Here is a 17,575-nt window from a genome sequence, read left to right as displayed (position 1 = left end):
CCACATTTATTGAGAGGATGGCCTCCAGTTCAGTGAGCCTAATGCACCTGTGCATGGGCCCTGGCTACAGGGTCTTTCTACTGGGGCTGGCTCACTGAATACCTCTGGCAGAACATCTGGGCCAGGACAAGACCTTTGACAGACATATCCCTCACTTTTACTGGCCACGGATGAAGGTTTCCTCAGAAGCTTTCTGTAGGACCCTCTTGACATGCCAGGCCAGTGGAAAGACAGGGCAGAAGCTAAAATCTTTCCTGAATCCCTTAAAAAGGGTGGGCATCAACATTGTTGGGCCAATTGATCCCCAGACCATGTCTGGCAACAGGTTTATCCTGGTCCTGGTGGATCATGTCTCTCAGTACCCAGAGGCTATACCTCTGAAGACCACAACTGCACCTGCAGTCGCTAAGGCCCTAATGGGGATTTTTACCAGAGTGTGTTTACCTAAGGAAGTGTTGTCTGACAGGAGCACCAACTTTATGTCTGTTTACATGAAGTCCATGTGGCAAGAGTGTGGAGTTACTTATACGTTTTCCACCCCATCTCATTCACAAATCAATGGGCCTATTGAGAGATTCAACAAGACTGTTCTGTGTATATTACAGGGGTCTTATTTCAGTCACCAAGAGTGATGCTCATCCAATTCCCCTGGATGATTAGCTGATTCACAGGATAGGGGCTGCCCAGTTCCTGCATACTTTTCACCTTACTTCAGGATACTAGCAGATGGCCCTAACTGAAGAATCCAAGGAGAGGGCAGCCTTTTCCACTCTAGAGAGCGACTACAGTTTAGGGTGATGCCCTTTGGATTCAAGAGTGCCCCTGTCACTTTCCAGTGGCTGGTCAACCAAGTCTTGGCTAGTATGGAGTCCTACAGTGCTGCTTATTTGCATGACATATCTGTCTTCAGTAGCAGCTGGAAGGACTACCTGTTTCACCTGCAGGAGGTGTTTCAGGCGTCTGCTGAATGCCAGCAAGTGCTAGATGAGTAAAGATCTGTGGTATACTTGGGATACCTGGTGGGCGGCGATAAGGTGCAGCCCCTCTAGGCCTAGATAAAGATTATCATGGCCTGGGGGTCCCAGAAACCCAAACTGAGGTGAGGGCCTTCCTGGGTCCCACAGTGTATGATAGAAGTTTGCTAAGAGACATGGTACTATTGTTGTCCCTTTGCTTGAGTTGACATCCAAGAAGTAACCCAGAAATGTGATTTGGACTGAAGCATGCCAGAAAGTGTTTGACTCCTTAAAACAAGCCATGTGCACAGCCCCTGTGCTCAAGGTCCCTGAAGTTTTCCAGGGAAGTCATTGTCCAAACTGGTGCCTCAGAGATTGACATAGGGGCAGTACTTTCACAGCTTAATGATGAGAGGCAAGACCAGCCTGTAGCTTCATCTCTAGGCTGTTACTTCCCAGGGAACAGAGCCGTAGTGTTATTGAAAGTGAAGCCTTTGCTGTGGTCTGGGCACTGAGGAAGTTGAGACCATACTTGTTTTGGACTCACTTCTGGATTCAGACAGACCACAAGCCCCTCACATGGCTAATGCAAATAAGTGGTGAAAATCCAAAATTGCTGAAGTGGTCCATCTCCTTACAGGGAGTGGACGTTATGTGAACCAAAGACCTGGGTCAGACCACGCCAATGCTGATGGTCTCTCTAGGTTCTTCCACCTTAGTGGTGAGAGCTCCCAGGTGGTTGGGTAGTTCTCCCCTCTTTCAGCTTGAGGGGGGGGGAACACGTGTTAGATCTTATAGCTTTAGGGTAGTCTTCCTCCAAACCTTTTGCCTGCTTGCGTCACAATTTTGCTGATTTCTTTTTGTTCCCCTCAGGACTCAGAGCACTTTACCACTGCTGTTCAGTGCTAAAGTGCATTTGCTCTCACCCTAAAACATGGTTTAATTGGTATATACCTAATTGGCATATTTAATTTACTTATAAGTCTCTAGTAAAGTGCACTACATGTACTCAGGACCTGTAAATTAAATGCTGTTAGCGGGCCTGCAGCACTGCTTGTGCCAACCACTTAAGTAGCACTTTAAAAACATGTCAGAGGCCTTGGATTGTAACTTGTATGCAGTATTACACTGCCATGTTGACTTTGCTTTTAAACCCCATTGGCAAGCCTCAAGCTCTCCTTTTATTACGTATGTCACCCCTAAGGTAGACCCCCTGGGACAGGGTGCCATGTAAATAAAAGACAGGACATATACGTTTGAGTTTTGCATGTCCTAGTATTGAAAAACTCTCAAATTTGTTTTCGATACTGTGAGGCCTACCCTTCTCATAGGAAAACATTGAGGATTGCTTATTATATTTGATAAGTTGTAATTATTGATTGAGGAGTAGACCTGTAATATTTAGTACCAATGGAGTCGTAATTGCAAATCCTCTTTAATGGTAAAGTCAGATTTTTTATTACAATTTTGAAAATGCAAATGTTAGAAAGTTGGCATTTACCTGCTTTTAACCCAGTGTGCCTTCAGGCTGTCTCCAATGCATATCTGGGTGGGGTGGCAGCTAGACTTGTGTATTCTGTCTCCCATTTCTTCTTTTCTTTTGTTACAAAGCATGAATGTTGATATGATCCTTCAATTCATTCTTTTTTACTTTCTTCCGCTCAGATATTTGCTTGACATGAGCCTGTTTTTGTGGCTTAGATAAGTGTTTAAGGTGATTCCCAGGCTTCCGACAGTCCCCTTACAGCGCCCCCTATAAATGGGACGACAGAGTTGTAACAGTATACCCCCTCCCACCAGTCTGCTCAAGAAGAGAAGGTGACCCTTTGGCTGAAAAAAGTTGAAGAGGAAAAGCCAGATCAAGAAAATCCAACACCAACCTTGGTGGATAAGTTTACAGTCCTGCCATAGGTGAATCTTCCAATGAACAGAGCATGTATTAATACCCATGTGGGCTCCAATGTCTTTCCTCTCTATTGTTCGATTGATATGGGAGTGCATGGAGTTGGTTTCTGGTGAAGTAGATTCAGGAGCAAGGAGATCTGGAATGGCATTTTTGACGGTATTCTTTATGACATTAGTTTCCTGTTCAATACTTTCTTCTTTGGAGGAGCTGATTGGTGTATTAGTAACTGTCAGGTCTGTAACACCTTCTGACAAGCAGGATTTGTCTGTTTCTGCAGCAGTATTTACATTGATTGTGGTCTGAGGCTTGCAAAGCATAGTGACTTGGGAGAAATGGGTAACTGGTGTTCTCAAAGTAAACATGAAAAAGTCAGAATTTTCTTTCGTCTTGAATCACTTTGGAGTATCAAATTCAGGAACAACAATAGTTTTCAAGTCTTTAGAAACTGGATTAACATCTGAAAATGTAGACGTTCCACAAGCTAATTCTTTAGGGAGATCTTCAGACAAAACTGAGATTTCTTCATTGCAAGTGCTCTGTGGTGTATTTGTGGTATCAGAAATGGTTTATTTGCAAAGAGTTTCTGCTACACGCAGTTGATCTTCAACTCTGTTAACACTGAAAGGTTGTTCTATGGATTGAAATAGAACTGGAGTCTCTTCAGAAATCGCCTCTACATTGTTATCTAAATTTTCAGCTTTAGCCTTTGAATTGATGATGGTTTCTTGCAATAAAACACTGAGAACAGTACTTATCATCAGATCTTCGAATACAAGATTCAAATTCAAGTCTTTAGTTTTAGTGGGACATATTACATCTTTCAGTACTTGAGCTTTGGTTTCAGATTGCTGGTTTTCAGGAGTCTTTAATTTCAGAGACACAGCAGGTGGGATTGTTGTGGCTGGTTTTACATCAAAATCAGATACCAGTAGTTCAAAGATCTGTTCTTCACTAACCGTTGAGCTGGAAACAGGATACACAGTGGCAGGGAACAGCAAGTCAGGATCAGTGGTTGAGGCTGTAACTGTGTCTAGTTCTAGGAGAAGGCTCTCATTTCTTATGACAGGCTGTTTAGTTTCAGATTGCTGACTTTCTTGCTTGTCTGAAATCTCCACAGTTTGCTTTGACATAGAAGAGATTTTTAAACTTTCTGAGAAGTCCATTACATTCTTAGTAACTGCATGTATTTCTTCACGGTCAGAAAAATCCATTAATTCACTTGAAACAGGAACTGTCTCTTCATTATCTGAAAATTCTATGATATTGTTTGAAAGGGCAGGAGTATCCCCACAATCTGAAAATTCTGGTGTGTGCGCCATTTGAACAGCACTATCTGCAGGTTTGTTCACCATAGGGCAGGAACTACTGCCATCACTAGATTCAGATTCTTCAACACTGTTGCACAACTTGCCCTTAATCTCCAGTAAAGTCATATCTTGGTTTCTTATGGTGCAGCTACTGGAGTCTGCATCAGAACTCTCTTCTTCCTTTGGCTTTATTTGTTCTGATAGATGGGCATTGGTGAAAATATGCATTGATGAAAAGAGCCCACGGGCAAGATTTCTAGTGTATGTTATAACATATTCATCATAGAAGTCCAATATCTGCCTTTTAATCTGCCAAAACTGCTGTTTTAGTGTGTGTATGTCCATATTGTTATCAAACCCACTCAGAATAGAAAAGGGTTTAGCAGAGCTTTTAGGGATTGAGACTGGTGTATTATCATCCAGTTTGGGAAGCGCACAAGCCTTTTGAGTGGAACTAAGGAATCCAACAGTCTTTACTGATCCATTTGATACAGGTTCTATCCTGCTGACTTGAAAGCACTAAGGGACTGGTAGATCTTTACACGAGTCAGCACTGCACTTTGAATTCTGAGAAACTGGCCTAGAAGGGCTTAAGCACTCAACAGAAAACAAGGGAATCCCTAGTGTGGCTTCTTGAACAGTGTCAGGGTTCTTTGTTTTGATAGAGTCCTGGAAGTGAATTTGGGATGCACTAGCATGAGGCAAGGAATTAACCAGTTTTTCTTGAGAGTAAATGTCTTGTGCAGAAGTAGCAAAAACACTTTCACTGTTAGGAACATTCTCCTCTGTTTGAGGTAATAGAACCTCCAAAAACTCATTATTACTTTGTAATTCTTCTACAGAGAGGGATTGGGGGTCACAATCACAGATATTATAATAGTTGAACATTGATGGATCAGCAAGCCACGCAATGTAGTACTGAATTTGCAATCTTTGATTTTCTTTAACAAGTCTATCCTTTAAACTAAGACCTTTTTTAAAGGTCTTAAGAGAATGTACAGGTTTAGAAAGGGGTGTCTTAACATGATAGGAAAGCATTTTAGGTCTGTGTGTGCCTTTACTGCCAGGGGAGCTTGAAACTTTTGGGACGTGCATTCTGTCAAGGTTTTGGGCGGGTCTGATCAGGACTCTGGTTGGGACACCCCTTGAGGTCACCAAATATCCTAAAGAGGTAGTGTACTGGGGCAGAAGAGCAGCTAAAGGCATACACAGAAAGGACAGCTACGGACAGACACAGGAAACAGGAAAGTAAAAGCAGAGCAACCCTTGTGTGAACAAATAGGAAACGGATTACTAGTGGACAAACACGCTCGGGTTGAATACAGAGTAAGGCGCAGAACCTCCCACTGTGACAGGGAATCTCAATGCCTCTATGCAGTTTGCTCTTACAGACAGTCACCCTGCCAGCCCCATAGAAAGGAGGCAGCAGAAGTGATTCTGTCTCTGGACCCTAGAGCACAAACAAGGATAGTACTTACATACACAGGACATGCTCTTGTGGGTCCAGCTGGAAACACAGTGGCGATTCCTGAGAAAACAGCAATAGCACACTGTCACTGTTAGGCACAAAAGACAACGCATAACACTAGACAAGGATGGAGGCTGGAATTGCCTCCTGGAAACCAGGAGCCAACCCCAGTACAAAGGAGGACACTTATACACTGGTGAAGACTGATAGAACACTTACTAGACACAAAGAACCAAGAAGAAACAGAAACAGAAGGGAACAAAAAAAGAGGCAGAGGCAAGAACTGGGAACAGGCTCAGGCTGAAGTAAAGGCAGGACTAGGACTTGAAAACAGGGTGCAAACTTCTGGCTGGAACAAACAGAGATAGGACTATAGGACTGGGAAACTGAGAGCAGGCTCTGGCTGGAACAGGCAAGGACAGGACTGGAATACAGGGAGTAGGAATGAGTAGTAAACAGGACTGGGAAACAGAGAGCAGGTTCAGGCTGAAACAAGGCAGGAGCAGGGCAGAGAAACAGGGAGCAGTCTCTGGAAGAAACAAACAGGTACAAGGCTAAGAGACAGGGGTCAGACTCTGGCTGGAACAATCAGGAGCAGGGAAGTCCCCTTACAGTGCCCCCTAGAAATGGGACGACAGAGTCGTAACAGGTCCTGACGTGACACCGGGTACCTCGGACAATATCATCTGATGGAACATCATATGGTCACACCCCTGGGATTCAAGGGAGCCCGGGGAGGGAGACCTGCCAAGCCCACAGTTACGTTAATGAATGGTGACGGGACCGCTGTATAACCCAACATCTTGAATTCGGCTGAGTGTATGTCAGATTTGGGGGCTACGAAATCCCTGTGTGATATTTTCCTGAGAGGCGGGGAGATGGTGCCACGATATGCTCTCGGATCCACCTCAGAGCACCCCCTACATCGATGGACTGGTTACAATTTTATTACTAGTTTGGGCGAGAGGCGTTTCTACTTTTGTCCTGGGGTTGGGGAGTTGGGTAATTATAAGTTGGGTAATTGATATGCGTTTAGTTAAGTTCCCGAGAACCCTTATTGAGAAAAAGGAGTTACCCCTTGAAACTATTAACATGACGGGAAGATGTGAGAGCTTCAACCTTCCGGGGCTTACCCGAAACCGGGGGGGGAAATTTCCAACATGGCAATGCTAAAATTCTATAAGTTCCTCACGCGGAACATCAGGGGGATGCACTCGATGGTTAAAAGATACAAGATTTTTTCATACCTACAGAGAAGGGGAATTCATATAGCTATGCCCCAAGAAACCCATTTGAACCAATTTCATAAAAGATGGAGAGGACAGGCATATTTCACCTCCTATTGCGCATACTCGAGGGGCACCCTGATAATGATGCGAGCTGGAGTCCCTTTCCAGATGGTGGACAACTTTATTGATCCTGAGGGTCGATTCGTAGCAGTCCGGGGCAGATTAGAGGGCAGAGATTTAGCATTGATTAATATATATGCACCCAACACCAACCAGGGAGAGTTTTTCTACACGAATAACTAATTTACTAGCCCCTTATCTACAATCTTCAGTGGTACTGGGAGGTGACTTCAATTGTGTGGGGGACCCCAGTATGGACAGATCATATCCACCACTGCATAACTCCCTCCTTGTGAGAGTGGCTCGACAATTCTCTGCATGGCAAACAAATTGGGGCCTAGTCGATGCCTGGCGTAGATTGCACCCACTGTTAGGGATTACTCTTTCTTCTCCCACCTACATGAATTACATGTCAGATTAGACGCATTCCTCTGCACGGCAGATGTATACTCACAAATACCCGACGCAGAATATTTGTCCTGCACAATTTCAGACCACAACCCCCTTTTGCTGACCTTGAGATGGGGGTCCACGGTTCCTCGCATCCCCACCTGGAGGCTCAAACCCGAACTTCTGGAGGATGCACCCTTCCGAACCGAGCTGCGTCAAATCATAGTGCAGTACTTTGAGGACAATGACACATCCACCGCTACCCCCTTGGTTGAATGGGATGCCTTCAAGGTGGTGATGCGAGGGAGATGTATAGTGGGGACAGTGGGGGTGTATAGGACCCTGTTGGGAGACGGAAAAACAGACCTGGGAATCCACAACTACAAAACATGGTGCAAGACCTTAGGACAGAGGTGACCCACTACATTGAGCGCATTCGATGCTTTGATTATAAAAATTACCTCACCCAGGTGCATAGAGTGAGGGACAAAGCAGGCCGATTACTCGCTTGGGTGGTATCTCAATCCATCAGGTCCCCCCCCATTATGGACTTAACCACTGACCAAGGGAACCATTTATACAAACAAGAACAGATTAACTTTCATTTCATGTCATTCTACGAGGGTTTATACAAGAAAAGACCCAATTACATTGGAAAATCCACTGAAGTCTACTTAACTGAACTACACCTGAAACCATTGGTGCCTGAGCTTACAGAGCCATTAGAAGGGAGCATCACACTAGCTGAAATTGGGGAGGCCAAGAGAGGTCTAGCTAGAGGGAAATCAACAGGAACAGATGGGTTCCCCATCAAATTTTATGCCACCTTTACGGACATACTTTCCCCGAGGTTAGAAAATATATATAAAATCTCCAAGGAACAGGGCATATTACCGGAATCCACCCGCAAGGCAGTCATAGTTCCTCTTCTCAAACTGGGCAAAGACCCAACAAAGGTGGGGGCTTATAGACCTTTATCCATGCTTAACCTCAATTACAAAATCCTCAGTAAGATCCTGGCAACCAGACTCCTCCTGCTGATGCCCTCCTTAATACATCCAGATCAGGCAGGTTTTGTACCTGGGCGGAACACAGCCGGAAACATCCGTAGACTAATAGCCATCATGAGAGACCAGACCTCCACTGCACATTTTCGGGAGTCCTGGCAGTAGACATAGAGAAAGCTTTTGATAGCCTAGATTGGGAATTCTTATACACGGTAATGTCCAAACTCGGACTTGGACCCGATTACATCTCATGGGTAAAATTACTATACACCAAACCCACGGCCAGAGTGCGCACAGGACACACAATATCCAATAGCTATGGGGTTGAGCGCAGGACGAGGCAGGGTTGTCCATTGTCTCCTCTCCTGTTTGCCCTGGTAATGGAACCATTAGCTGCTGCAGCTAGGGCAGGAAGGGGGGGCCCAGAAATACTGGCAGGAGGCGAGACATCGTATAGCCCTCTATGCGGACGATCTTTTAATATTCCTGGAAGATATCCAGAGAGATTTACCCCGAGTGCAGCAAATGCTTTCCCGGTTTGAGGGCCATTCGGGCTTAAAAGTGAATTGGGACAAAACTGGCCTGTTCCCATTGAGGGGACAGCGGGCACCACCTCCGAATGTGGGATTGGTCAGGTGGGTGCCGAACGGACTCCCCTATTTAGGGGTGAAAATTTATCACAATTCCCTAGATGTCCTTGAGGGTAATATTGGAAGTACTATACGCTCCATAAAAACCTGTATGACATTCTGGCAGACACTGCCGCTATCGGTGGCTGGGTGGATAGCGATCCTCAAAATGATTGTACTACCGAGACTACTGTACCATTTCACAGTGCTGCTGATTTGGATTCGTAAGGCCATCTTTAAAGAACTAGACACCATGGTAATTTCATTCATATGGGGTGGGGCGGAGGAGGGTGGCTCTGGCTAAACTCCAACAACAGTCCACAGATGGAGGCATGGCGGTCCCTGACTTCGTGACCTACTACTTAGCGGCACAACTTCAGTGGTTGGCGCATTGGTTATCAGATAGATTAAATGCTAAAATGAACGCAAGGGCGTCCACCCCACAGGAAAGTAGACTGTTTGAGATAATTTTGAGAACCCCAGGAGACGGGAAAAAAGATCCTCCCAAGTTAAAAATCCTGACTCAGTGTTGGAAGACCTTTCTACGAAGGATCAAAGTGGAAACACCATATGCCTCAGAACTACCCCTTTTGTCTTTACAGGCTATACCGCATGGGGGCACTCGGATTGATCTTGGGGACTGGGTGGAAGCTGGGATCAGCACGGTGGGCACCCTATTTAGAGATAGCAAATTGATGTCCTTCGAGACCCTTAGGAAGGAATTTGGCCTTCCAGCGGGACACTTTTTAATATATGGGGCATTAACGGCCCGCATACGTAGACACACTGGCTGGGGAAAGGGATGGAACCTCCCTCTCAGGCGGTTTGCACCTATTTGACTTCCTCAAACGATAAATCTAAAGTAGTCTCAACCTTATATGGACTGATGTGAACGGACAGTATAATGCCTCTGGCCTCCCTTAAACAAACATGGGAGAAAGATCTCAACCAAGATATCCCAGAGGAAGAATGGGGGTGCATTCTGAAGAGCCTCCCCAAGGCGACTCGAAATGCTAGATTTAAACTCATAAATTTATACGTGCTACACCCAGCTTACCTGACCCCAGCACGCATAAACAAAGGTAACAGAGTACTGCCCGAGATGTGGATTGATTAGTGCGGAGTTCAGTCACATGTTCTGGGGGTGCCCCCTGCTAGAGCCCTTCTGGTCGGAGGTGTGCCAGATCCTGGCGCGTCTTCTGAGTAGGGATGTGCCCTGCTCCATGGCCAACTGCCCTTTAAACGCTTTTTCTCACTCGGCCATACACAAAGTCACGGATAGATTTCAGGACTTGGCCTTATCACTGGCTAGATGGGAGATCGCATCTAATTTGAAAAATCCTAGGGGACCCAGAACACCTCAATGGAAAAGTGAATTACTTAAATGGGCAAACACTGAGGGAACAATCCTTCAGTGTGAGGCCAAAAGAGGGATTAGACCTCCCGAAATGGCGGAGGGCTGGGAGGTAATAATGGACACACTTATAGTCGACACCATACCCTGAGGCCCCCACGGATGTTTATTCTACTTGGGAGGTATACATGGCTCAAGTTCCCATGGCTATTAAACCACCAACCTGAGGCCGGAACTTGGACTTAGGAACTAAAAATGAGAAGAAATAGGTCACAACTAACCCAAGCTACCAAACTACACTTAATCATCACACGGGTTACTCCAAGATCACTATCAACATTTGAACAAGGGTTCTCCGGGGGGAGGGATGGGGAGGGGCTGGGAGGGGGGAAATATTAATTGATTATTTAGTCATTTGTACACCAGAGTATTTGACATGCTTCGTATCCTTATAAGATGTTATTGAGAACAACCCTTGAAGGGTCTACAATGTAGATGTGAGATATGACTACTTGAAAATCTTAATAAAATCTGGTTTAAAAAAAAAAGTCTTTCACCCAGATATCTTTTCAAGACTCATTCCTTTTTGTACTCACAGATCCCACTCTCCAGTCTTGGTTCAACATAATATCTAATATAGTAGAGTAAACAGCATGTCACTGTACCCCCGATGACATTACAAAATGTGACTGTGTTAGACATGTCAGCCTTAGGGTGGTCTTCCCCCAAAGTATTTGCCTTCACCATCCTATTTTGCTGAATTTGTTTTGTTGGTCTTAGGACTCTGTGCACTCTACCACTGCTGACCAGTGCTAAAGTGCTTGTGCTGACTCATTGCAAAATTGGCTTACACCTGATTGCCTTATTCATTTTCTTGGGAAAAGGTAGGAAATTCATGTTTGGTGTCTGAGAAATTGTAATTTAAAATCCTCTGTAATGGGAAAGTTGGATTTTAGGTCACAATTTTGAAAATGGCACTTTTAGAAAGTTGGCATTTTCCTGTCCTAACAATGTGATGCCTGCAGCCTGTTCCTGGGGCATATGACTGGATGTGAGTAGCAGTTGGCTTTCGTATATTCCTCTCAGGCAGCAACACAATAGAGGGATTAGGTATTCCTGGATGGGCCATACCAGATAGGACGGAGGGCTGAGCTGGGCACAGTCCCTCTTGTAAGTCAAAAGTATGTTCCCTGCATTCACACAAAGAACTTTACATTAGTATATTGAGCCTGTAGCAGGCTGGAGGCAGGACAGGGAGGCAGGGAATTCCAAGCACTTTTGAAAGGGGAATTTCATTTCTAAAAACTTCCCCTACTTCAACAGAAGTACCAGGTATAAAAATAGGACCATCAGACCCACTCTTCAGTTCACTTTCTGAACCTGGAGAATGGTTCTCAGAGGACTGCCTGCAACTGTAGCCTGCTGTGCACTTCAAAAGACTGCCTTGCTTCACCAAGAAGAACTGCTTTGCTGTCTGAAGCCTGCCGTGATCTCCAGAGGTATACCCTGCTGCTTGAGCCCTGCATGTCTTCCTGAACCAAGGCTTCCAGAGTCCTTGGTCCAAAAGCTAGTTGACTGGCCTTGTGATCAGAGTCTCAGGGACAGCGCAAAAGCTCCAACCATCTAGAACCCACACCTGAATGCTGCTTCAGTGAGTCCTCCAAGTGGTGTCTCTCCAGGCCTGAACTCTTGGAAGTAGTGCCAAACGTGCATAGATAGCCTAAGTACAAAATTTGGGACTTCTAAACATTTTGGCCTAGATGTGCACAGTTGGTGCTTTTATTTTTTAGGCATTAGTTTTTACCTTAAACTTTATAACTCCGATTCTACTGACTTAATTCACGTTGTTTTGGTGTCAAATAATTTATTTAAATGTACTCTATTTTTCTAAATTGGTGTGGTATTTTTTTGTGCTGAGTTTTCACTTTTTTACTGTTAGTAAGCTGCATAAATACTTTACACATTGTCTCTAAGTTAAGCCTGGCTACTTTTGTGCCAAACTACCAGAGGGTTAAACACAGGTTACTTTATTGACTTTTGTTTTTCAGCCTGACAGGGACTGTGGCTGTTGCTTGATAAGGGCTCACATCCTCCCCAACCTGCAACCCCGTTTATCACAAACGTCACATGACACTTACCCACTGAAAATAAGGGATGCATCATAACTGTGGCAAATAAACTAAGGTAATTGTTAGATTAAGACAATTGCACAAAAGATGGCTATTTTTGGTGTCAAATATTTATCACAGAGACTAGAGCTGGGAGTTTCCAAGTGGCAGATCACCAGCAACTAGTGGTTTGGAAGTTGACAGTGCAGGATAAAGCAGTCTACCTTTTTCTGAAAAAACAAATCTTTTTCTTACTTACTCTGTCTCTTTATGCCTTTTTCGCTCTCTTCTCCTTCCTTTGCTTTTTGTCATTCTTTTTTCTTCTTACTGATCTTTTCTTTTCTCCATTTTCTCAATTTCTTTTGCACCTCTTTACTGCTTTCTTTCCTTCCTTTTCTCTTTCCTCCTGTCTTTTATTCTATACTTCTTTCTTATTTAACGTCTTTCTGTCTTGCAATCTTTCTTTTTCTTTTTTCTTTTTTCATTTCTGTCAGATGTTTTTTCTACTTTTTGTCTTTTATCATTTGTTCCTCTGCTTCTCTATTTTTTCCCTTTTTACATATCCTTATTTTTGTCTTTCTTACTTTCTTTTTATTTCAGTCTCTCTTCTTTTTCCCTACTTCTTTCCTTTTCCCTTTCTCCAACTCGTTATTTTCTTACTTTTTCCTCCCAATCCAATTTTTCTCCCCTTCTTTGTTCATTTCTTTCTATTTCTCCACTCTTTCTTGCTTTCCTTCTTTCTGCTCATTGTATTTCAACATCTTTCTTTCTCTGCTGCTTTCTCTACATTCCTCTTTCTCTCCTTCCTTTCTACCATGTTTCTTGCTTTGTGTCTGTGTCTTCCTATGTTTTCTCTGTCTGACTTCTTTTCTCTCTCCCTTGTTTCATTTCTTTTTAAACTTTGTTCTTTCTTTTTCTCCTTTCTTCCTCTACACCCCCTTTTTCTCTTTCTTAACCCATATTCTGTTACTTCCCTATTATATTTTTCTTGCGCTCGTTCTCATTGGAGCCTTATGAAAATTTAGGTAATCTGTGTGTAAATGTTTTGAGAGGGAGAAGGACAAGCAAATGAGCACTTGCACCCAAGTTTGGTGAAGCAGTGGTGTCCTTGGCAAAGTTTGTAGTCAGGTATTTAGAGCATGAGGTGGTTTATCAGAAGAATGTATTAAACTGTATACAATGAGAGATAAACTGGGCTTTCAAAAGCACCTCTGGGGAACAACTGTTGTGAAAGGAAAAACCTGAGGAGGTAGAGGTTGTGAACTTAATCCTGGAGGTCTTATCTGAGTTCAGTTGATGGTCTTGCCTCACCTCTGTTTTCTATAGGCAGAGTGGTCTTTATAAAACGTTCATGCTCTGGTCCCTCCTGGTCTGATCTCAGAGATCACATTCTTCTTGAAATGAGTTACAAATATTTCCCACAACTGGGACAGGACTTTGGATTACTATACGAAATATCCTCGATTCCTGGAAATGCAACTTGCATTTTCCCTGAAATTTCTCAGTCTCCAGAAATATGAGTTCTCATGTAACAAATTCCACAGTCGGCAAGTAACTGTACCCCAGAAGTCAAACACCTAAATGGCCCATGGATTTGATTAAAGAAATGTTTTTCCGCACTCTTGGTAACAATCAGTGGAGGGGGGAAGGATTCAAGTCAGAGATAAGAATATTTCCCCCCACAAACAGAAGAGTTTCTAATCTAGACAGCAAACAGATGGGCCTGCTTCCTTAGTTCCATTTCTGTTCAATAGGTCCGAGGGGCTGAGCGATGTGTTTTTTATAGAGAATATCTAGGTTTGTGTTATTACACATCCATTGTGTAACTCCTGAAATGTTCTAACTGTATATCCCCTCTTTCACTACAGTAAGATATATTTTCTGCTGTGGTATTTTGACATGTTATTGTATGATATTAGTCTAAGAGAGAGGAAATCAGGTAAACACTGGACCATTTCCCTATCTAAAAACTAGGGCCCAATGGGTGTGATGGCTTGCTTCCAATGGGAACTATCATGATTCCAGAGGATCCAGAGATACTGGATAAGGAAACCTCTGCCTCTCACTTTTGTGGCATGCTTCATGTTTCATCATTAATAACCATACCCTGCCCTGACTAGGTAATACTGCCAGGACTGACTCAACTTCCGGTTGGAGTGAGTTCTTGATAAAGTGGTCCAGGATAGTTATAGAGATCCAGATGGTAAGATTACCTCAACAATAAATTTAATTATTTTATTAGTGGCACTCTGAGTATACTTAAAAAGAAGAACTATTAGGATGCACAATAAGTACCTTAACTCCAGTATCCATCATGCACCAACATGTTTCAATCTAGCTACTGCTGCTAGGAATTCAAAGCCTTCCTCAGGGTGAAATACAGTAATGAATCATAAATCTGTGTATTCAGCTTGCAGTTAAAAGATATTTATATAGTTGCATCTCTAAGGGTAGAGATCTCAACATTACTAAACCTAGGGGGCCTAGACAAAAGGTTATCATCATGATGACTACAATTGCACCCCGTAATATGAGAACAAAAATGAAAGTATTGGTCACAGGGTGGAATAGGGTGTGAGCACTGCCAAAGACAATACAAGCATGAGGAAATTAGAAGAAATAACTATATTAAGGTGCACACTATCCTATGACTTACCCTAGCTATGGGTTAAAAACTCATCATGGTCAAGAGGGGGTACCCTCATCAATCAAACATTTAAGTAGGTGGGAAAGTCATTATAACTATACACTGTTAGTCAGAAATGCTTTATTGTGCAGAATATGGTTTTGAAATAACCATCTTTTGTGTGGTATTCCATAAGATTTTTGTCTTTTGCCTCTACTGTTTTTGTTGGCCATAAAACTCTGTACAAATTAGCCCTGCTATCCAGTAGCAACATACACGTGCTTCTCCTTTAAACATTATGACATTTGTGTACACCTGATTGGCACATTTAACCTACAGATACGTCCCTAGAATATGTAACCTGGGCCTGTGAGTAAACTTTACCAGTGAGCTACATCACTCACTGTGCCAACCATTGTAGTGACACAACAAAGCCGATGCTAGGCCCTCCATTTTGGCCTGACATAGCAGTTTTTAAACTGTCAATTCAACCTCTCAAAATAAAATAAATCAGGTCAAAAACATTTCTGGGTTTCTGACCTCCTAAAATTAGGCTAAGGTGACACGTAATAGAGCAATGACATCTACTACCCTCAGAGGTCCACTCAAAATCTTTTAACTCAGACAGGAGTAATAAGATCATCAAATCAAACAATGAGAACCAATAGCCATAAACAGCCAAAATATGCAATGAGTAGTCAGTAATTTATACGCACCATGACCTATGTGGTCATGAATCACCTCACCAATTTAGTAAGGTTTAAAAATGTATTGTCCTTATATTAACAACGCTAAGGTCACATAAATGATGCACAAAACCAATAGATAACAATACAGAAACAACGCAGGCTGTCCAAAACGCCTGAAGAATCTCAATCTTGTAAGAGCTATTACCAATAAACACTCCAAAAGAATTATGCAGAATAACAACAAAGTAATTTGAGAAATAACAGCAGTTTTCATTAGTTGTGCAGGTGAATCATTCATAATCAATTAACATTTAAGTTAAATTGTTGAATTAGACATCCTAACTACCAATTTCTAATTCATAGCATGGGTGGGGCTGGCCTTTGCACATGTAAAAATTGAAAAATAAGACAAAAATTAATTTCGAAAACATATATGGCACTAACAAAAATGTGGTTGGATTTCTAAAGGGAAAAAAACTGCAGAGGAAATACAAATGCACATTGGTTATACCTCTCCTAAATGAGACAACAGCTTGCAGAGTCTTCATCAGCAGAGCACAGGAACAGCAGATCTTCATCCATCAGCATCAGGAATATGAAAAGGGGCAACAGTTCAGTAATGTTGGGCCTAATGTATCCGAACCATTGCTTCCTTCCAGAAACTAAAGCCCACTGTTAAAACTTGCAATATTTATCACAAGGAAGTATGAAGTGTACAGCATTTAGAAAGCAGTAGCTTTCCACTGTGAGCTTTTAATACGATGTCTAATTAACAATGTTTGAAAAGCATTGTAGTAAAGTCAACATAACATTTCAACATTGTGCTTGTGGAAAAATGCTAAAATGTAGGCCTTTTTACAAATGCTAAACCATGAAGAAGAAAACAATTTCTAATATTAATTTCACATCATTAATTTTGCCCATTAAAATGAATTATTTTCTGCCAGTACATGTAGTTATAATTTATCAAAATCAATTTTCATAGACATTGATCATTGCGCAGAGAAATCAAGGTTCCTAACACCATGTCGACCACATTTTAAACATGCACATTTTATTTTTCTAACACACGTTTCTCTATTTAGGCCTTTTAGTACACATTAATCATTTTAATTTAGTTATTCATTTTTACTAATAATGTTTGCTCTCTAACAATCCCTCCTCTGACGGCAATAGGTGCCATCACAAAAGAATAGTACTTTAATTAATAAATAAGACAATTCAAAGCTTAGTTTGTTTAGTATATCCACAGTTAGACCTTTGCCATTCTTCAAAATTTCTAAAATCCCGAAAGTATCTGCTTCTTATCTTTTCCATTTCTATTTCATCCCTCCTCTGCTTATTTTTTAGCTGTTATAATTGTATGACTCTATACAGGTTGTAAAATCTGATTACAAAAATGAGTCACCCAACCACTATTACTAATGGTTTTAGTATCATTCCCACAGCACCCTGACCAAGATTTCCCAACAAATTTCCCATTTTAGTGAAACTTTTGCCTACTTTCTTGACTGTTGTCAGGGATAAAAGTGGAACAATGTTGCGCCTTGAGCATCCAACAGACTCCACCCTCTTCTACTAAAAGGATGTCTAAAGCAAGACCGTTCTGAAGAACCTTCGAACATTCCGCAGCCCTTTCTGTGTCCATCAGAATTATTGCTCCAGAAAAATCTGTTAACATTCTGTCCACAGTGGTTGACAATTTACTTATTTTCATGTCATTCAGAACACCTCCTACTGAAGGAATAATTTCTACAAATATATCCCCATTTATTTCTGAATACCT

At 42.5% G+C, this 17,575-nt stretch overlaps 1 protein-coding gene across 2 annotated transcripts in view; it reads left to right on the top strand.

The window, feature by feature from the left end:
• The window catches only part of LOC138284604 (alpha-1,3-mannosyl-glycoprotein 4-beta-N-acetylglucosaminyltransferase C-like), a 147,455-nt gene that overhangs the window by 30,659 nt on the left and 99,221 nt on the right, over positions 1-17,575 (top strand). The window contains exon 2 of one of the 2 annotated variants that reach the window (XM_069223577.1): positions 12,415-12,550. The exons of the other annotated variant lie outside the window; for it this stretch is intronic. The gene's annotated coding sequence lies outside the window, so the exon portion shown is untranslated. The remainder of the gene's footprint in view (positions 1-12,414; positions 12,551-17,575) is intronic. 2 annotated transcript variants of the gene reach the window in all.

Source organism: Pleurodeles waltl, chromosome 3_1, assembly GCF_031143425.1.
Source record: "Pleurodeles waltl isolate 20211129_DDA chromosome 3_1, aPleWal1.hap1.20221129, whole genome shotgun sequence".
NCBI classification, from domain to species: Eukaryota; Metazoa; Chordata; class Amphibia; order Caudata; family Salamandridae; genus Pleurodeles; species Pleurodeles waltl.
Note: the sequence above shows the minus strand (reverse complement) of the source record. Positions and strands in the feature narration are given on the sequence as shown.